Raw genomic sequence first — 24,154 nt, forward strand, 5'->3', positions numbered from 1 at the left:
ATGAAAAATTGGCATACCAAACTGTTGATCAAACATGACCAAGGCGAAACAGAAACCTGTACAATTCAGATACGGAATGGTATCTTTCAAGGCGACTCATTCTCACCACTTCTATTCTGCCTCAGTTTAGCTCCACTCAGTGAGTTGCTGAGAAAAAATGAAACAGGATACGTGATGAAAAAAGCAGCAAACTCTGAAGGTCAAAAGATTCATCACCTTTTGTTCATGGATGATCTGAAACTGTACGCGAAATCCGATGCAGACCTGAATAACCAAATGAAAATTGTTCATGAGTTTTCGGAAGATATAAAAATGAAATTTGGCTTGGATAAATGCTCAAAACTTACCATACGACGTGGAAGAGTCACCAGCACTGGCGACATGAACTTCAAACTGGGTGAAACCATAACAGAATTGAATGCCGAAGATCACTATAAATATCTCGGGATCTGTGAAAGCGACAACATTAAACATGCTGCAATGAAATCAAGTCTAAAAAAGGAATACATTAGCAGGCTCAAGTCAATTCTCAAAACTGAACTCAATTCCAAAAACAAAATCAATGCCATAAACAGTCTTGCAGTGCCTGTCTTGAGATATAGCTTTGGTGTGGTGAACTGGCGCAAAGATGAAATTAAAAAATTGGATACAAAGACGAGAAAATTGATGACAATGCACCACATGCATCACCCAAAATCTGATACACAAAGACTGTACATCCCCAGAAAAAAAGGTGGTCGAGGACTACAAGAAATTGAACAAACTTTCAAAACAGAAATCATCGGCTTGTCACAGTACATCAACAACAGCGAAAACATTTACTGCATACTCATTGCACAGGAAGACAAACAGCGCAAAACAAAATCTCTGAGCTATCGTCACGACAAGTACGTCAGAGAAGTCAACATGGAAACAGCTAACCTGTACACTGCTGAAAACACTGTTGCCAAACCCACAACAATAGCAAAAGCAGCACGAGTTCAGTACAAAAATGCAATGCTCAAAATGAGAGAAACGATATGGGAATCGATGCCTCTTCATGGACAGCACAAGAAGTTAACTTCACAGCCCCATGTAGACGAGCTTTCATGGACCTGGCTATCCAGCTCTGGCCTGAAACCGGCAAGCGAAGGATTCATTTTCGCAGCACAAGACCAATCGCTTCCTACAAAATACTATCGCAAAAGAATTCTGAAGCAAAACACGGACGGCAAATGCAGAATGTGCCACAACCAAAATGAAACTGTAGCACATCTCATGTCCGGCTGTGGTGCACTTGCAGCTACCGAATACACATGGAGACACAATAGGATTGGTCACTACATTCATCTTGAATTATGCAAACATTTTAACATCACCACATCGACAAAAAATTGGTACGATTACAACCCAGCACCAGTGACAGAAAACGAACAAGTAAAAATTCTGTGGGATGTACCAGTTATAACTGACCGCGAAATCAGGAGCAACCGCCCGGATATAATCGTCAAACTAAAAAAGAAAAGAGAATGCTTATTCATTGAACTGGCTGTCCCAGCTGATCACAACCTACTGCAAAAAGAATCAGAAAAACACTCCAAATACGCAGACCTCAAAATGGAATGTGAGAAAATGTGGCGATGCAAAATAAACATTGTACCGATAGTCATTGGTGCTACAGGGGTCGTGAGCAAAAAACTCATGAGGCATATCCAACAAATTCCGGGTAACGTTCGATTCGACATGATCCAGAAGATCACATTATTGGGCACTGTGCACATTCTTCGGAAGGCCTTGAATGCACCACTGGACTAAAATTACACTTGTGAATCACAGCATAATTTCTGTAATTTCGATTCTTCATCTTCAATCATCTCTACCTCTGCTCTGTAACCCTTGCCAACTCTTCATCTGCTGCAATTCTGTAATCTGACTTCTCCGTGTATTGCATAGGAATAACAATTTGAATGTATTACTGAAATTTTAAAAATTTACTCCAATCTCGCCATTTTCCTTTGGGGGCAGGTTGCTCCCCGGATTATGTGTGTATCTACCAGTTTTACTGTGAATAAAGAATATAATAATATTAATAACTAAAGACATGTCATAACCAGAGTTGGATAAATTACAATATTTTAATTCAATTACAATTACAATTACAATTACTTCCTTGCATGTTTCAATTACATTACAATTATAATTACTGTTAAATATGTAATAATTACAATTATAATTACAATTACAATTACTTTTAAGCAGGTAATTGATTCAGTAGAGGTGGTCTTTGACAACCGTAGTGGCGTAATTAGCAACAATCTCAAGCTATTCATGTTTCATTCTTGACATGTAGAATACTCTTTAACTAAAAAAACTCGAACGTATTCGAACTATTCCTAATCATAAGTACTGAAAACTACAGGTACAGAAAAATGTTTCAAGCGACTGTTAAGAACCAAAGGTTTGAGCGACTAACAGGGAATATAGGCTACAGGACAGTCAATGAAATGTAATCAAACGATTAGGCTATTCAGAGCTGAGTCAGGATAATGAAATGTAATTGGTAAGTCGGCAGCGATAAGGATGATACCGATAAGATGCGTAAAATTAAAATAAATGCAAAAGGAAAGAACCTCCTGATTACTAAGAATTTCAATATTTTGGTTCGCATTTACATTTTCGCTTGCTCGGAAACTGTTAGATTGCATTTGATGAACATTAGGGTGCGAAAAGTTTCTGGCCCAAGTAAATTTGGCCAAGATTGGAGGTAAGATTGGGATAACCTATCTACAAATGCGTGATCATGTTTGATGAAGCCTTGGTTGGAAACTTGAAATTTTTTTTGCTATTGATGCAACAAGCCTCGGTACTGGTCAGAGATTAAAACAAAAACTTTGATCGTGGTGTAGGGAATGGTTCAGCACAGGTTTGAGAAGAGTTTATTTGCTGTTCATCCATTTTTAAATATAAAGATTTAGTTTAGCCCACTGGTTCTCTAACTTTTTTAGACACGCCCCCTTTATGACCGTGAATATTTCGTGCCCCCCTTATCGTCATAGCACACAATGAAACCAGAAAGTTAGCAATCCTTACATATAGTTCGATGGTATGGAAGGTTATGACTGCTGATGAGAGAATTCTCCAATACGAAATCCAGACTATACACCGAGCAATAACCATAAAACGGAGGTGAATCGGGCCAAGCGCGGAAAGGATTTCAGTTCACTGGAGCGTCGCGTCCTGTACAGATGCTTTCACGCCGCCGGTTTGAGAACCACTGATTTAGCCTATATTGTACTTCACAAAGTTTTCTGTTGCTACTGACGTATGGGAAACAGTTTAGCGTGACTGAATTACCTAGTTATAACGCAGCACGCATAGAACACCTATGTAAATAGGCTAATTATTACATGTGGTGACTGTTTACTAAGGCCTTAAGGCCCCTTGTCATCATCCTGGTTCGTACCGGATTTTCACTGGTGCGACGAATAAATGATTGATTAAATTATTATTTTATGTTGCGATTGTCAGGTTTCCATGAAAATGTAGTTGAGATTGTAATTGAGCAAAATTTTGATCAAATTACAATTACAATTACAATTACAATTACACAAAATAGAAATGCTTCAATTGAATTACAATTACAATTACATGAAAAAATGTAATTAATTACATTCAGCTCAATTACAAATTACAATTGATCCAACTCTGGTCATAACCGTATAATTATATCTGAGTATATTTACGGGAATGCTGGAGCCGGAGAACTGTGAAGAAAATGTATATAATAGAGACGTAGTCGGTATATTGATAACTGTGCGAGTCGGAGTTGTAGATTGTGATAAAGTGAAATGACTCCACAGCCCTAGTGTGAGGTGGGTCCTCTTTAAGTGTTTCACCCCAATAAGGCAACAAAGCTGGTTCATCTCTGCAAAACCCACCGCATGCATGTGACTTCATTTCCATGAATCAATTTTCCTCATTCACGCCAACTGGTGTGGGATTTAAAGACGTCGCGTACCGTAAGACGCAAAACTGCATTGATTTGTCCCTCATCCCCGTAGAAATCCACCTTTGTCCAATGTCCAGTGTCCACCCATCTGATTTTAATTATGGCTCCTAACACCGACTTCTACAATACTGTAGGGTGCAAATCAGGTAGACGTCCCTGACATTTGGGGTGCTGTGCAAAGGTAAGCCCATGATGAAATGATGTACTAGTATCTGCTGCTGCGTATACTCTCATAGTTAGATTAAATAACAAATGTTTACGTGATTAACGAAGTGATTAAGCGCATCTGCAAGTTTTTACCAATGGTCAATTTTTCATCGATGATTTCACCGATCTTCGCGTATTCTACGGTTGGTCGCAAGATGCTCGTAGTTTTTTTGTGTTGTTTCCCGGCATGATGGTGCTTTCAGAGAAGACATCTTCCACAGCTTTGCAAGTCAAGTGTTGTTGGGTGATGTGGACAAGTATGAAATGCTATACAATTATCGGATTGGCGTACAGCATATTCGTCACTCTATCGCTTCGTTCAGATTGAGAAATGTAGCTAGGGTTGCATTTAAAACAAACGGTATTTTAAACAGAGGCCTTTGAATTTTTTTCGTTTTTTTCAAGTTGTAAAATTATGCCATAATTATGTAAATACTTTCCAAAAAACATGATGTATGAGTTTACGGACAATTACCATCCGATATACCCGGGGTATATCGATATGGGATGGTTGGAACCCTCAAAATAGTCGGTTCAACAGCAATAGTACAGATACTTCGTCAAAGGAGCTATATTTACCCTATATTTTCAATTGTCAATGTCAATCCACTATGACATCACTATTGAATATTCGTGACGTCATGGCTTTGAAATAACAATATAAAACATGTTTTAAACAAGGGCCTTGTTTTAAACATCATGTTTGTTTTAAATTGATTTTTGTTTTAAATGCAACCCTAAATGTAGCACGTGAATGACGCTGCTCCGCAAACGCAATAGATATTTATACATAGGCCTATACTTTCAATCGAAAATGTATGATATGCTTATTGCAAAATCATGCAACGTAGCGTTGTCGTGAACTAGTGAATGGGTATTTTTCGTGTATAAGGCAGTGTTGGGATCAAGTCACTACCTTCGAGTCACGAGTCATCTCGAGTCCTTGCACATTTTGACTCGAGTCAAGTCAAGTCAATCGATTTTCGAAGGTGACTCGAGTCAAGTCAAGTCACCTGTTTTTTTTAAGGTGACTCGAGTCAAGTCGAGTCAAGTCAAGTCGAGTCACGAGTCAAGTCTCAATTCAAGTCAAATTGAATTTTCGAAGTATGAGAGTAGTAGTATAGATCGGTCGTGACGGGCTATGGGGTTCTTATGGGCGGGGTGGTGAGGTGCCTGAAAACCGGGGGTGGTGAGGTGACCCTTATCTCTTATGGCGGGGGTGGTGAGGTGCCATGTGTTCTTATGGCGGGGGTGGTGAGGTGACCCTTATCTCTTATGGGCGGGGTGGTGAGGTGCCTGAAAACCGGGGTTGGTGAGGTGACCCTCATCTCTTATGGCGGGGGTGGTGAGGTGCCATGTGTTCTTATGGATGCGGTGATGATGACACCCTTTCGGGTATAGGCTGCGGCGATGATATACCTTAAAAACTCGTCTTGAACCGGTAACCATTTTCGGTATAGGGATCGCTCAACCGGTGTCGTAGTGGTAATTCGTACTTTCGGGTATATGCATCTCTCGCACGGTGTGGAATATGTATCAAGTAAATAGTAACGTGATTGACTCTTAGTTAATGTATACGTCACAAATTATTACATATGACCGATTCGAGTTGATCCTAACGTTTACGGTGAGTGCGACTTTAATATATCGTTATTCTTATGGCCGCGGTGACATGGTAACGTAGCTGATATAGACATGATAACGTTACAGGTATAGGGATGGCTCACACGAAGACACCGTAGTTCATCGTGACAAATGACCGATCGTGTTCTAAGTCTTTCGTCGCTATTGATTCCTACGTAACCTGAATAGTACTTTCCGATCGGATTATTCGCACCTTGTATACCACTGTTTCGCACCTACAGAATAGTCTGCTGTTCACAGTCGCAACAAGAATCACAAGTATACACATTATACATTCGTTGAATTTATTACTCTGAAATCAAACTCTTCACAAAAGCACGCACAATCGTATCATTCACTTTTTTATCATCACCAAAATTATTCAAGTATTCCTTGGTTGAAAATCCTTGTGCTCTTTTTATCAAGAATGCTATAGCATGATCTCCGCACACATCCGAAGTTTTACTTTGTAACTGTTTCCCAGTCACAGAAAATTCATCCGGTTCCAGGAATTCGATTATCTGAGGTTTTAGCGGTCCGAAACCTAGCGAGGCGATTCGAATACCAACAATAACCACGTTCACAAACTAACACATCAAAAAGGTGTGAAATAGTTTGCAAACCCTGCGATCGCTGACAAGATAATGTCTCAGACATACGTGACTTGATGTTACAGGCATATCGATCACTCACGCGGTGAAATTTTCGTAAGCAGTTTGGGACAGAGCTTGATTTCGCTCGTAAGATTTAATAAGTAACGAATAACAGACCGCCAGTGTCGGTAACTTGAATAGCGACAAATTGCCACTTATTTCCGCTCTAACCCTAATCCTTTGTGAAGTGAACGCTTATTCAAAAAGGTGTGAAATATTGGTAAAATCCCGCGACCGCTCACAAGATAATACCTAAGACATAACCATCGCTTGCGACTCGCTGTTACATACACACCGATCGTTGACAATGTAATATTTTGGTAATTGGTTTGCCACAGAGCCGGCGTAGACGGTTATTCGAATATCAACAATAGCCGCGTTCACAAACCAACACTTCAAAAACGTGTGAAATAGGTTACAAATCCCACGATCGCTCACAAGATAACACCAAAGACATAGCCATTTCTCGCGTCTTGCCATTACATACAGCCCAATCGCTACAGTGTAACATGTCGATGGTTGTTGCTATCAAGTAATAAGTAATGAATACCAGTACCAGCACAGATCGTGATTCGAAAACCAACAATTTGTCACTTGCACGCGATCGCTATATGTTTTGACACTTCGCACCGTTTTCACATCTATAGAATCAATACCGACTATAACTCTACAAGAATCAAGAATCACAAGTATGTGCATTATACAGTTATTGTCTTTGTCAACTTGAAATCAAACTCTTAATACAAACACGCATCTTATCACTTGTCAACTCTATCATGAAAATCCTCGAACCTGTATTATTAAGAATGTTATAGTACGGCGTCGGAATCCACTCGCGAGATGTACTAAAGGTAAATTGAGATCACCCAAAATGAAATATTTGGACTTTGACATAGTCTGAATTGAAATAGATTGACAAACATGACTACCAACTTTCAACCCATACATATTTAGAGAATATGCGCATGTTGATTTGAAACAAGTAATGAAACCATACAACTCTATTCACGACTGAGTTTTCCGTTTGTCAAATAGAGTTTCAGTAAATACTATCACGATATTTTAATGTGTTACTACACACAATAGAATCAATCAATGAAATAACACCTGTTGTAAATATTTCTAACTTGACAACCACTTGTGCATACCGCGATCGACTTGTGACGCGATGAGTTAAATCGGAATATTTCAATCTATTTGTCGAAACCTTGAACAAACTATCGGGTTATTTTTTGTTGCAATCGAGTGAACGGAAATAGTATTACGTCTCGACATCTCGCCATCTTACCATATTCAAAGAGTCAACCACGAAAACATTGTCAAGTAAATCCGTTTGTAACTTACCCGACCAACTCAAGCAGTTAGCCAAGCATACACGAGTCCATACAAACACTAAAACCTAAAATCCATAACAAGGTCGGTTGTATTCATATCCCTACACTTCATTTTTTATTCAACTTTAAAAGTCGTTACTATTCTGTAAGAAAGAGGAATTACTACGCGGTATATTCTACAAGACAAAGTAATTATTACTCGATATATTTTTGTAAGACAAAAGTAATTACTACTCGATGTAGGCGACTTGAGATTAACATGATATGTTTGAGTATACGAGATTTGAAAGTCTGACCTTCGTAGTTTCTTACAATCGAACGCGGGTGTTATATCGAAAATTATCATGATGTAAACATAAGGATTGTCACATCGATTTGACATATGGGATTTTATAATGGTCTATCATGACTTGATTACTAATTTATTTGCGTTAATTAGACCCGTCGATGTGGTGAAGGTTATTATGACAGCAACAAAATTTTCACTATCATGACTATTAACATATTGAGTTGTAAAACTATACGTGTCTGAAATGTTCTTGATTGACAAATCATTCCACCTTGGTACAAATCACTCTGCGTATCGCCGATATCAGAAAATACTTTACAAATGTAATCGTTTCAGTTACCAAGACTAAAGATCAAACAACAATTCCGTTTACTGGTTAACATCCGGTGCAATACTTTATTGTCAGAATCTGCGACAGCGAATTGAAACATACTCATCTTACGCAGTACGAGTAAATCACTTTGGACTCCGGGCGGTGTCATTTAATCCGTGTTAAACTCTGTTCACACTCTCTGTCGAATGCGTGAAATGTAAAACATTACGAGGTTACACTCCAAGGCTTTGATCATCACGAAAATAAATAGAGGTATACTTGTTGGATACATCCTATTCAACAGATTTGGTTGATACAAAACTCATAACAACAATAAAATCGAAGTATGTGCCGCACTGAAATCTACAAAATGTGTTTGTATTGCTGTTCATAGTAGTGATATCAATTTGAACATCCAGAATAATTGTCATCATCTAACCAAACTACTGAAAGTCGTTGATGGCGTTCACTGATTACATACTAGAACTATTTGTGCGACGCACACGATCAGAGAAATTGGACATTTTTCCATTGCCATTCGTCAAAGTAAATGTCGTCACAATAATCAGTCACTAAAATACCTTACTTGTATGTGATTGAATCGCCGACAATTAACTCGGTAAATCAAACCCCTGAGAAATTTCACTCAGTCATTGGATAGGAAACAGCGTCGCTTAATGTATGCTTTTCTAAATACAAATCATATCTGTCCAGCCAAGAACAATTTTCACTCACTTGGGTAATGATATCAGTGTGCAATATCAATACAAGATATTTCCGTCACACAAAAAATAATCAACTTCACTCGAAATTTCCATACGACGAAACTGTACAAAGGTTTCATGTTTTTTGTATGACATGGAATTAATACCGATCGAAGTAACCGTATTAGAAATGACTTTCAAACAAAGACACTATATGTGGTTAACATCCTCATCGATTCTATTGTGATCAATATATATTTCAGGTGATCTGGATTCATTTCGATATGGTTAAACATTCAACCTCAACGGATACGAATCGTCACACACTCAAGTAATATCATACCAAATAGTTATTTACAAGACACAGAAAATTTGTTTGGTCGTTTCGATTTTATTACTGGAGGTATTCATCACTTCGCTTCATACAATCTAGATTTAAACTCCATCGAGCCTTTGGTGCCTATCGTTTTGCTGGATACGAATTATGTTAGTCTAAGAGTACACAATTTTCACTATCTTGGGTTATGAACTCAGTGTGTTAGCGATCATTCACTATTTTGTAGTATCAACTAGCTACTTTGTAGGATACGAATGATCATCCTCACAACTCTTACAAAAGTACGAAGGATATTTACATCACACAAAGTAATCGACTTTACTCGATATCCTCACACTACGAAACTGAATGGTTGGTTTGACTCTACAAACTGTTCTGATGTCACAAGAACTTTTTCATACGAATGGTTACGTATCTAAATATTCAAATAATCCAACACACCTTACAGAAATATCATAGTTCTTGTAACAAAGTTGTATAAGTATAATGTTTATCGTAAGTCCTACATAGCCATAATATCCGTCCGAGTTTGACTTTTAGAAAACATTATACCGACATCGCGACATCTTTCAAAATTACAACCAAAGTGACTGCTTCAGAGACCTACCAATGATATTGCAGTAATACAGTTACTTCCACAAAAGAGTATGTATTCGACTTACCACAAATCTAACGCACAAAACAATTTACTTTACTAACGAGAAGCGCCGAGCCTCACATCAAAACAACTAGAAAGTGGAACTATATTAAAAAACGTCGCTAACCTTTGTGCACCAGCTGTAAATCACACAAGCAACATGTTTCAAGATTCTGGTTATTGAAAAACGTTAAAGTGTTTCTCCTGCACCAAGTCGTTATGTTGACGAAAGCGTATATTGTAATACCATGATCGATTTGCATTCGTTGGTCACAAACTGTCACTACTCTAAATAATTATTTTTCACTCAAAAGCATACTTGTCGCCAATCGTTTTCATCAAGCACGAGTTCAAGAAGCTTACTTACTACGACATGAATTGTTATTTTTATGTTGTGTAAATAGGTAATAATTTATTTTAGTAACACTACATCAACAGCATCGAGCTGTGCGAATAGATTTACATGTGGTTTTAATCGAAGTACACAGCACGGTCTAATGTAGATTCATCTCTATTGTACAGCAATTCGGTAATCGAAATGCATTAACATTTAAACAACGATCTTGGTTCGTCACGCGAAAAATATCTTTACTGGCGCAATACTCTGATACTCTGCACAAGATGTGTAAATCCTTTTCACACTCATAATAATACACTAACGGGATACCGACGTCAAGCAACAACGTTTAACAACATCACTGACACTGAACATACGATACCTACCCAAGTAAAAATATCATTTTCACCAGGAGGTCAGCCGTTACTTGTGTACAATTACCATTTTCCCTTGGGGGTTTAGCGTTACCCGAGTAACAAAACCATTTTCACTTGGAAATATATGTTTTCGCTCAACAACAAACGTTTTTCACTTGGAAATATATTTTTTCCCTGGGTAACAATCCTTTTTCACTTGGAAATCTATTTTTTCCCTGGGTAACAATCCTTTTTCACTTGGAAATATATTTTTTCTCTGGGTAACAAACCTTTTTCACTTGGAAATATATTTTTTCCCTGAGCAACAAACCATTTTCACTGAGCAACAAGCCATTTTCACTTGGTGGGTTGTCGTTTACCTGAGTAAAAATATCATTTTCCTTTGAAGATCTGGCGTTTACCCAGTGTAACAATACATTTTCTCTTGGCCATGTAACTTTTCCTAGAGTAACAAAATCATTTCATTTTGAAATCTGACAAACACACCTGCCAATTTGGTATTTGTTGTATTGACGACAGTTTGAAATAGATTACAACGAACAGCGACGGAAATATACACGGACTACCAGTTTCAAAGTATTCCCGCATCAGTCGTATCACATCAATATCATCGGTTAACCACACGAAATAACAATATGCCGTTGTACACCGAATGCATGTTTTGGAAAATTGGACAATAGGCTTCGATAGGTCTGTGATGTCCGGGTTCGTACTTTAGTTTTTGCACAGAGTCCATACGTCTTAATAAAACACCACCTCGACGATGGCTGGAACATGGATAACGGTGGTCAGAAATCGATGAATATAGGTTCTCATCGTGCTAACAGTTCCGGGCTACTTGTGATTTTTCTCACACATGTTTACTATATTGTGTCACTCTTTATTGGTCAATACATATCCCACCGTTCAGTCTGAAATCGAAAACCCGAGCAAGTATTAACCGGATCCGGATATCGACTCTGAATCAAAAAACCAATGAAACATGTCACACCCTGTGTTTCCATGGAAGTAACAAGACATTACACATCAAGTATACTTCACGATTGTTCATACATACCAAGTATTCGCGTAAACGATGTGTGTGACATTACATACATCATGGATAACATCATGGCCGGCATTACAAGCATCATGGATGACAAATTCATGTTCTCAAGTCTCGTCATGAACCGACTCTGTACGTTCAATGTGGGGTAGATGACTTGGAGACAGACAAACACACATATTTGACCGTAACATGATCTAAGCACGAACCGACATGTATTCAACTTGGAGAAAAATGAGTCGCATCGTATTTCACGAGATTACATTCCCTTTTGTGGTTCATACCTTGATTTTGCTTACATCGTGATCCAGACCTCGGAGTATAGTAAAATCGGGATATGTAGTTTAATTACTTGCTCACTACCCTGTGTGTTGGTCGTGGTCATACCCTGCAAACTTTTTTTCTGAGAACGTGGTGTTTCACCTTACATCAGTTGGTTCAATGTATGTACCGAGTTGTGAAAGCTGCCGCTGTTTTGACTATGTGTCACAATCAATACTTAACACGGGAATTCGTTACTCGTCGAAACGTCGCAGTCAGATATCGTTAACAGCGATTCCGCGTATGGAAATCTTAAATTCGATTGCGCTTTGTAATGTAATCCGGGTTACTGTGTTTCTGTGGTGTGAAGACTAAATTCGTGTTGATCCCCCCTGCAAGAGCGCGATGTCTATTTCACACCTAGAGTTATTATAAAACGCATCTTCGAAACCTTTGGTCTAGTTCATCTGCTTGCATGTCGAAACGGACCATAACCACAAGACTCTAACCCACCACATCCGTGGTTTCAGTTGATCGTATCGAAGAATGTCATGTCCATCCGTTTTACCACCCACAGATTTCTCCATCCTCACACTTTAGTGCTAAGACACAGACAAGATGCGGTTGTGGAAATATTGAAAATGAGAAAGCAGACCTTGGTGTCATTTGATTTGGATTTTACACCCGATGAACCCATCATTCGTACTGCGCATTGGGGTGCGGATTCTATCGTTGATGCCGAAGGAAAAGAAATGTACAGATTTGTTGGTGTCGTGGATATTCAACGAAAATCGGGGTACATGATTGTACGCGGTTACCGTATATGACTGTGAAGATATCACTATACATAACGTGCTGTTCGCCGTATCGATCGCACCAACGAATATCCATGTTACGGTCAAATATGTGTGTTTGTCTGTCTCCAAGTCATCTACCCCACATTGAACGTACAGAGTCGGTTCATGACGAGACTTGAGAACATGAATTTGTCATCCATGATGCTTGTAATGCCGGCCATGATGTTATCCATGATGTATGTAATGTCACACACATCGTTTACGCGAATACTTGGTATGTATGAACAATCGTGAAGTATACTTGATGTGTAATGTCTTGTTACTTCCATGGAAACACAGGGTGTGACATGTTTCATTGGTTTTTTGATTCAGAGTCGATATCCGGATCCGGTTAATACTTGCTCGGGTTTTCGATTTCAGACTGAACGGTGGGATATGTATTGACCAATAAAGAGTGACACAATATAGTAAACATGTGTGAGAAAAATCACAAGTAGCCCGGAACTGTTAGCACGATGAGAACCTATATTCATCGATTTCTGACCACCGTTATCCATGTTCCAGCCATCGTCGAGGTGGTGTTTTATTAAGACGTATGGACTCTGTGCAAAAACTAAAGTACGAACCCGGACATCACAGACCTATCGAAGCCTATTGTCCAATTTTCCAAAACATGCATTCGGTGTACAACGGCATATTGTTATTTCGTGTGGTTAACCGATGATATTGATGTGATACGACTGATGCGGGAATACTTTGAAACTGGTAGTCCGTGTATATTTCCGTCGCTGTTCGTTGTAATCTATTTCAAACTGTCGTCAATACAACAAATACCAAATTGGCAGGTGTGTTTGTCAGATTTCAAAATGAAATGGTTTTGTTACTCTAGGAAAAGTTACATGGCCAAGAGAAAATGTATTGTTACACTGGGTAAACGCCAGATCTTCAAAGGAAAATGATATTTTTACTCAGGTAAACGACAACCCACCAAGTGAAAATGGCTTGTTGCTCAGTGAAAATGGTTTGTTGCTCAGGGAAAAAATATATTTCCAAGTGAAAAAGGTTTGTTACCCAGAGAAAAAATATATTTCCAAGTGAAAAAGGATTGTTACCCAGGGAAAAAATAGATTTCCAAGTGAAAAAGGATTGTTACCCAGGGAAAAAATATATTTCCAAGTGAAAAACGTTTGTTGTTGAGCGAAAACATATATTTCCAAGTGAAAATGGTTTTGTTACTCGGGTAACGCTAAACCCCCAAGGGAAAATGGTAATTGTACACAAGTAACGGCTGACCTCCTGGTGAAAATGATATTTTTACTTGGGTAGGTATCGTATGTTCAGTGTCAGTGATGTTGTTAAACGTTGTTGCTTGACGTCGGTATCCCGTTAGTGTATTATTATGAGTGTGAAAAGGATTTACACATCTTGTGCAGAGTATCAGAGTATTGCGCCAGTAAAGATATTTTTCGCGTGACGAACCAAGATCGTTGTTTAAATGTTAATGCATTTCGATTACCGAATTGCTGTACAATAGAGATGAATCTACATTAGACCGTGCTGTGTACTTCGATTAAAACCACATGTAAATCTATTCGCACAGCTCGATGCTGTTGATGTAGTGTTACTAAAATAAATTATTACCTATTTACACAACATAAAAATAACAATTCATGTCGTAGTAAGTAAGCTTCTTGAACTCGTGCTTGATGAAAACGATTGGCGACAAGTATGCTTTTGAGTGAAAAATAATTATTTAGAGTAGTGACAGTTTGTGACCAACGAATGCAAATCGATCATGGTATTACAATATACGCTTTCGTCAACATAACGACTTGGTGCAGGAGAAACACTTTAACGTTTTTCAATAACCAGAATCTTGAAACATGTTGCTTGTGTGATTTACAGCTGGTGCACAAAGGTTAGCGACGTTTTTTAATATAGTTCCACTTTCTAGTTGTTTTGATGTGAGGCTCGGCGCTTCTCGTTAGTAAAGTAAATTGTTTTGTGCGTTAGATTTGTGGTAAGTCGAATACATACTCTTTTGTGGAAGTAACTGTATTACTGCAATATCATTGGTAGGTCTCTGAAGCAGTCACTTTGGTTTTAATTTTGAAAGATGTCGCGATGTCGGTATAATGTTTTCTAAAAGTCAAACTCGGACGGATATTATGGCTATGTAGGACTTACGATAAACATTATACTTATACAACTTTGTTACAAGAACTATGATATTTCTGTAAGGTGTGTTGGATTATTTGAATATTTAGATACGTAACCATTCGTATGAAAAAGTTCTTGTGACATCAGAACAGTTTGTAGAGTCAAACCAACCATTCAGTTTCGTAGTGTGAGGATATCGAGTAAAGTCGATTACTTTGTGTGATGTAAATATCCTTCGTACTTTTGTAAGAGTTGTGAGGATGATCATTCGTATCCTACAAAGTAGCTAGTTGATACTACAAAATAGTGAATGATCGCTAACACACTGAGTTCATAACCCAAGATAGTGAAAATTGTGTACTCTTAGACTAACATAATTCGTATCCAGCAAAACGATAGGCACCAAAGGCTCGATGGAGTTTAAATCTAGATTGTATGAAGCGAAGTGATGAATACCTCCAGTAATAAAATCGAAACGACCAAACAAATTTTCTGTGTCTTGTAAATAACTATTTGGTATGATATTACTTGAGTGTGTGACGATTCGTATCCGTTGAGGTTGAATGTTTAACCATATCGAAATGAATCCAGATCACCTGAAATATATATTGATCACAATAGAATCGATGAGGATGTTAACCACATATAGTGTCTTTGTTTGAAAGTCATTTCTAATACGGTTACTTCGATCGGTATTAATTCCATGTCATACAAAAAACATGAAACCTTTGTACAGTTTCGTCGTATGGAAATTTCGAGTGAAGTTGATTATTTTTTGTGTGACGGAAATATCTTGTATTGATATTGCACACTGATATCATTACCCAAGTGAGTGAAAATTGTTCTTGGCTGGACAGATATGATTTGTATTTAGAAAAGCATACATTAAGCGACGCTGTTTCCTATCCAATGACTGAGTGAAATTTCTCAGGGGTTTGATTTACCGAGTTAATTGTCGGCGATTCAATCACATACAAGTAAGGTATTTTAGTGACTGATTATTGTGACGACATTTACTTTGACGAATGGCAATGGAAAAATGTCCAATTTCTCTGATCGTGTGCGTCGCACAAATAGTTCTAGTATGTAATCAGTGAACGCCATCAACGACTTTCAGTAGTTTGGTTAGATGATGACAATTATTCTGGATGTTCAAATTGATATCACTACTATGAACAGCAATACAAACACATTTTGTAGATTTCAGTGCGGCACATACTTCGATTTTATTGTTGTTATGAGTTTTGTATCAACCAAATCTGTTGAATAGGATGTATCCAACAAGTATACCTCTATTTATTTTCGTGATGATCAAAGCCTTGGAGTGTAACCTCGTAATGTTTTACATTTCACGCATTCGACAGAGAGTGTGAACAGAGTTTAACACGGATTAAATGACACCGCCCGGAGTCCAAAGTGATTTACTCGTACTGCGTAAGATGAGTATGTTTCAATTCGCTGTCGCAGATTCTGACAATAAAGTATTGCACCGGATGTTAACCAGTAAACGGAATTGTTGTTTGATCTTTAGTCTTGGTAACTGAAACGATTACATTTGTAAAGTATTTTCTGATATCGGCGATACGCAGAGTGATTTGTACCAAGGTGGAATGATTTGTCAATCAAGAACATTTCAGACACGTATAGTTTTACAACTCAATATGTTAATAGTCATGATAGTGAAAATTTTGTTGCTGTCATAATAACCTTCACCACATCGACGGGTCTAATTAACGCAAATAAATTAGTAATCAAGTCATGATAGACCATTATAAAATCCCATATGTCAAATCGATGTGACAATCCTTATGTTTACATCATGATAATTTTCGATATAACACCCGCGTTCGATTGTAAGAAACTACGAAGGTCAGACTTTCAAATCTCGTATACTCAAACATATCATGTTAATCTCAAGTCGCCTACATCGAGTAGTAATTACTTTTGTCTTACAAAAATATATCGAGTAATAATTACTTTGTCTTGTAGAATATACCGCGTAGTAATTCCTCTTTCTTACAGAATAGTAACGACTTTTAAAGTTGAATAAAAAATGAAGTGTAGGGATATGAATACAACCGACCTTGTTATGGATTTTAGGTTTTAGTGTTTGTATGGACTCGTGTATGCTTGGCTAACTGCTTGAGTTGGTCGGGTAAGTTACAAACGGATTTACTTGACAATGTTTTCGTGGTTGACTCTTTGAATATGGTAAGATGGCGAGATGTCGAGACGTAATACTATTTCCGTTCACTCGATTGCAACAAAAAATAACCCGATAGTTTGTTCAAGGTTTCGACAAATAGATTGAAATATTCCGATTTAACTCATCGCGTCACAAGTCGATCGCGGTATGCACAAGTGGTTGTCAAGTTAGAAATATTTACAACAGGTGTTATTTCATTGATTGATTCTATTGTGTGTAGTAACACATTAAAATATCGTGATAGTATTTACTGAAACTCTATTTGACAAACGGAAAACTCAGTCGTGAATAGAGTTGTATGGTTTCATTACTTGTTTCAAATCAAAATGCGCATATTCTCTAAATATGTATGGGTTGAAAGTTGGTAGTCATGTTTGTCAATCTATTTCAATTCAGACTATGTCAAAGTCCAAATATTTCATTTTGGGTGATCTCAATTTACCTTTAGTACATCTCGCGAGTGGATTCCGACGCCGTACTATAACATTCTTAATAATACAGGTTCGAGGATTTTCATGATAGAGTTGACAAGTGATAAGATGCGTGTTTGTATTAAGAGTTTGATTTCAAGTTGACAAAGACAATAACTGTATAATGCACATACTTGTGATTCTTGATTCTTGTAGAGTTATAGTCGGTATTGATTCTATAGATGTGAAAACGGTGCGAAGTGTCAAAACATATAGCGATCGCGTGCAAGTGACAAATTGTTGGTTTTCGAATCACGATCTGTGCTGGTACTGGTATTCATTACTTATTACTTGATAGCAACAACCATCGACATGTTACACTGTAGCGATTGGGCTGTATGTAATGGCAAGACGCGAGAAATGGCTATGTCTTTGGTGTTATCTTGTGAGCGATCGTGGGATTTGTAACCTATTTCACACGTTTTTGAAGTGTTGGTTTGTGAACGCGGCTATTGTTGATATTCGAATAACCGTCTACGCCGGCTCTGTGGCAAACCAATTACCAAAATATTACATTGTCAACGATCGGTGTGTATGTAACAGCGAGTCGCAAGCGATGGTTATGTCTTAGGTATTATCTTGTGAGCGGTCGCGGGATTTTACCAATATTTCACACCTTTTTGAATAAGCGTTCACTTCACAAAGGATTAGGGTTAGAGCGGAAATAAGTGGCAATTTGTCGCTATTCAAGTTACCGACACTGGCGGTCTGTTATTCGTTACTTATTAAATCTTACGAGCGAAATCAAGCTCTGTCCCAAACTGCTTACGAAAATTTCACCGCGTGAGTGATCGATATGCCTGTAACATCAAGTCACGTATGTCTGAGACATTATCTTGTCAGCGATCGCAGGGTTTGCAAACTATTTCACACCTTTTTGATGTGTTAGTTTGTGAACGTGGTTATTGTTGGTATTCGAATCGCCTCGCTAGGTTTCGGACCGCTAAAACCTCAGATAATCGAATTCCTGGAACCGGATGAATTTTCTGTGACTGGTAAACAGTTACAAAGTAAAACTTCGGATGTGTGCGGAGATCATGCTATAGCATTCTTGATAAAAAGAGCACAAGGATTTTCAACCAAGGAATACTTGAATAATTTTGGTGATGATAAAAAAGTGAATGATACGATTGTGCGTGCTTTTGTGAAGAGTTTGATTTCAGAGTAATAAATTCAACGAATGTATAATGTGTATACTTGTGATTCTTGTTGCGACTGTGAACAGCAGACTATTCTGTAGGTGCGAAACAGTGGTATACAAGGTGCGAATAATCCGATCGGAAAGTACTATTCAGGTTACGTAGGAATCAATAGCGACGAAAGACTTAGAACACGATCGGTCATTTGTCACGACTGAACTACGGTGTCTTCGTGTGAGCCATCCCTATACCTGTAACGTTATCATGTCTATATCAGCTACGTTACCATGTCACCGCGGCCATAAGAATAACGATATATTAAAGTCGCACTCACCGTAAACGTTAGGATCAACTCGAATCGGTCATATGTAATAATTTGTGACGTATACATTAACTAAGAGTCAATCACGTTACTATTTACTTGATACATATTCCACACCGTGCGAGAGATGCATATACCCGAAAGTACGAATTACCACTACGACACCGGTTGAGCGATCCCTATACCGAAAATGGTTACCGGTTCAAGACGAGTTTTTAAGGTATATCATCGCCGCAGCCTATACCCGAAAGGGTGTCATCATCACCGCATCCATAAGAACACATGGCACCTCACCACCCCCGCCATAAGAGATGAGGGTCACCTCACCAACCCCGGTTTTCAGGCACCTCACCACCCCGCCCATAAGAGATAAGGGTCACCTCACCACCCCCGCCATAAGAACACATGGCACCTCACCACCCCCGCCATAAGAGATAAGGGTCACCTCACCACCCCCGGTTTTCAGGCACCTCACCACCCCGCCCATAAGAACCCCATAGCCCGTCACGACCGATCTATACTACTACTTATGAGTGATGATTGAAAGTCATTACATTTTGCTAGCTGAGTGAAGGACAGATTAATTGGCCATTTATCTTGAGTCAAACAACGAATATAAAGTTGAATAAATATGCAAAACGGTGTGGTATCGCTCACGTACACGTAGAACTGCTATTAAAATACGTGAGTAGCTGTACAGTTACATGCTACAGTCAGTTATTATCAGCCAAAATATAGGACCTAATGCGAAGCCCTGAGAAGTTGAAACAAATTGATATGGTACAATAGCCTAAACTTCCCATCTACACATTCGTAAGAATATAAACGCACATACTGTATTTGTTCGATTTAAATCATACAAGAGGATTGGCAAAGGCGATCAGTGCGTCATGTAAGTCAGTGGTTCTCAACCGCCGGTCCGCGGACCGGTGCCGGTCCGCGACGACTTTGCAACCGGTCCGCGAGGAAAATTACAATTTTATACCTTAATTTCAAGATGCAATATGTTGAAGGCTTGTCCAATGTCCATTGATAAAATAATTTCAACATCAAATTTTAAACTCATTCAGAACTTCATGAAGTAACGTTAGGTATGGAAACATGTTCGATTTGAGCCGTGTCATTCGACGACATATGAACGACAAGTACGAGTTGACTCGCTAAACCGCTCCGCACCCCAAACTCCCCAATTGTAGCGGCACCCAAAATCATTTCGTGAATGAACATAAATTATATATATAGCATTTTTTTTGAAACTTTATCCAAATTTTCGCGCTTTGCGTGGTTTAGTGTCAGTAATTGTATTGATTAATTGGTGTCCTTCCCTAAGAAATACTCATGATATAGGCATTTCAGCGTCAGCCATTACCGAGCCACGACGTGCCAACATATAATGAAGTTTAGGCTAGCATATGACTCCGAAAAGTGGGCTAAAATTCGCCAGCGAGATAATTTTGGCCGACAAGGACTGGCCTTTGTTGACCGAAAACTTCGATATATATATTTCATAGGCTCCAAAATGGCTGGCGCCGAATCCCCCTGTTCTGGCAATCTGTACCCCACACGACAAATGCCATACCACAGAGAAAAGTTATTTGCCAGCGAAGAAATACCACTGATCTATACCAATCTGAAGTCGTGTGCCTCCTTTGGTTTAGTACGCTTGGGTGATTTCAATATCTACTCAGTGTACTCACTATATAACAGACAGTAGGTCACGAAGTATTGACATGAATATGTTTAATTGTTTTTAGTTACGTGCCCTAAATTTTCAAAAAAGACACCTCCATCAACTCTACCGGAAAATCTGATAATTCAGAGAGCATAAAAAATTTACAGAAATATATATGCAATTACCAATATTATTGATCGATTCAGTCATGAATTATCGAAAATATTTCGCGCTCCGCGCGATTTTGTTACATTAACTCACTGCATACACATAGTAGAGGGAATATGTTCACAAGTAAGCCTACTAGTGAAAACCTCCAATCAACTGCGGGGTCTGGGGGCAAAGCCCCCGGAAGTTTGGTTTATCACCATGTGGGGGCCCAAGGCCAACGTTTTTGGACTGGTAGGCTGACGATCGGCCCTGATTTTGTGGATGGCCAGATATAGCTGTTGTCGGGTGTTTTCCTGCGGTGCATTGTATTCATAGTAGCTAGAGTAGCCTACGTCTGGTGGTAGTGGGCAATGAGCAAGATAGCACGACAAGGTGATTGGTTATCGACTCCGAATGATTGTTCTCTCGATATTGTTGAAGAGAAGAATATTATTCGAGTTAGCGTGGTCGGTTAAATCTATGGCCCTCGGCGCGGAAGACTGCTTACGACTTCCGGCGCTAGCACGATTATCTGGGAAAGGCAATATTTACCTCGACTCATCAGACTCACTACGATAAAATCACATACCTGCTATCATGAACATAATTAATTGCGATCAAAACCCTCAAATGTCACTCTTTAGCACCATATACTTGCAAAAAATGGTTGCATACTTCACGTTTAGATGATTTCAATTTTTTAAAGTCCACCGGTCCGCCAAATATTTTTTAAAATTTTACCGGTCCGCGAGGTGAAAAAGGTTGAGAACCACTGATGTAAGTAATCATTGAGCCCTCGAAGAAACAGAGACACAGTGCTATTAGGTTAATCTACTGCTAGTACGACGACGTAAGCTGTAATCGTTTCGTTTGCGGTCAATTTATTTGTGATGTAACAATGGAGGATAAGTGTAACGTACAATCAGTGAATGAGTGGTTGCTCTCACAAGTGGCACCGGCGTATCTCGAACAATCCGAACATACACAAGATACAGGAATTTAATCGACGCCGTTTACTTAATGATTTGATATTGACTCGTAAATTCTGGTCCGAGTCACGAGTCAATGGAGATTTGTTAAGCTCCGAGTCAAGTCAAGTCAAGTCATTTTTCCAAAGTGACTCGAGTCAAGTCAAGTCATACGAAAAAGTTGACTCGAGTCTGACTCGAGTCAAGTCATGACTCGAGTCATCCCAACACTGGTATAAGGTGACTGTAAATATGTTCCAGACTATTCCCTGTCCTCTCCTATACTTAATTACTTACGCAATTGTCTTATTCGATAATAAACGATTATGAATATGATATGAAGAATAAGGTGTCTTCATAATATCACGTTTATCGTGAACAGACGACCGGTAAATGTCACTGCCGCTTCCGACACAGTCTCTTTTAAATATCAAACATGAATATATGTCACCATGATCGTGGTTACACATTATACACATGCATGATACGTGTTACATTTGGTGCACGAGATTGCAGAAGCTCGCACGTCTTTTGCAAACCCAAGCCCGCAGATAGGAAAACGTTTGCAACGTCAAAGTGCGCCAGGTGTATATTCAAGGTTTCGAAAGCAAAAATAATATGTAGTCGAAATCAGCCCTTGAATTGATGATACAAGCGATAGACTCTATTAATGTGCATGTCTCTATAACAGTAAATTGGTTGGATGCAAATAAGCGGATATTTGGGAAGACCCGCTACATGTTCTTTGTTGACTCCATTATGTATACTCAACTCACATGACGATGTTAATCTTGCTTCAAAATTTCTATAAAAACGTAGATAAAAAGAAAGTAGAGCATTGACCATGAAGTAAACGACATGAATAATTCAGCAGAGCAATTTCGAAAATAGGAAATGTCCAAGTAGCATAAAACAGAACATATTGAGTTCATAGTCGAAGTACTCAAATATTACTTGAATATACTCAAATAAAGGTATGGATATCCCTTTGTTACGTTTTAAATCTTCGCATGACAAACTTACAATATGAAACCAATGTATTGATCAGCGGAATGACTTCAACACCGGCAATGACTATACGCACGATCACTATTCAGAGTATAAAGTAGATCACAGAACACAGGGCAGAAATACAACGCAAGGCACACAAGGAAAACATGATTTGCACTAATTACTAGTCCTATATACAAATCAGATACAAACAACACCAACATAGATACTTGAAACTAACTCACTCCATAACCTCTGCTCGTCCAAGCTCATTAAAAATGGCATGATCTTGATTCTACATTTTTGTCACAGATATTGACTGCTGTGCCATTTGAAGTCTTAGCCGTAAATCCATGGGTAAGGTAATTGAACAATGAACATATATTTACAACAATTTATGCCAAGTAACTCGGTGAAATGATGAACAGATGAAATTGTAATGCACAATTGTACATACCTTATACATGTACGTCACGGGGAAACAGCTCGATAATAAAACACAAACTGCATGTATTGTGTGGGTGACGGGCAGGGTTGTAATGACTCGAGTCATGACTCGACTCGAGTCAGACTCGAGTCACAATTTTTATCTGACTCGACTTGACTCGAGTCATTTTTATCAATATACGGAAATGACTCGACTCGACTCGAGTCAATCTGTGTATTGACTCGACTTGAACTCGAGTCATTGCGCATGACTCGAACCAAGTCATACGACTCGAGACTCAGACGGCCAAGACCGACATGTCATTGTAATTTCGAAGAACAGTAAAGTAACCACCCTATTGTGATTACGTTTATTGGTACTGGTACTTGAAAATGCGACCAGAAACTGTTAAAAGTGAGGAAAATTAGTATATTATAAATGCGAACCATTCGATATCACCAAACAGAGTTATAAGAGTGGAATAAACAAGACTTTAACTGGAAACAGATCAGTCAACACAATGACTTGGACTCGGACTCGAGTCATAATACCATGACTCGGACTCGAACCTCTGCTCGATTACTTGGACTCGGACTTGACTCGGTGATGAATTTAAAATGACTCGACTTGACTCTAGTCAAAACCATGAAAGTGAGAATGACTTGTGACTCCGAGCTTTGTGACTTAGTTACAACCCTGGTGACGGGACTTGTAAAGTGCATCAAAATGACATATAAGCCGATGCATA

General features: G+C 38.6%; 1 protein-coding gene across 1 annotated transcript in view; it reads right to left on the reverse strand.

The window, feature by feature from the left end:
- Nucleotides 1–24,154, reverse strand: part of LOC145451797 (baculoviral IAP repeat-containing protein 7-like) — a 186,829-nt gene that overhangs the window by 124,257 nt on the left and 38,418 nt on the right. The gene's annotated exons all lie outside the window — the stretch shown is intronic.

Source organism: Botryllus schlosseri, chromosome 12 (genome assembly GCF_051294905.1).
Source record: "Botryllus schlosseri isolate E-star chromosome 12, Bs_hap1, whole genome shotgun sequence".
In the NCBI taxonomy this organism is placed as follows: domain Eukaryota; kingdom Metazoa; phylum Chordata; class Ascidiacea; order Stolidobranchia; family Styelidae; genus Botryllus; species Botryllus schlosseri.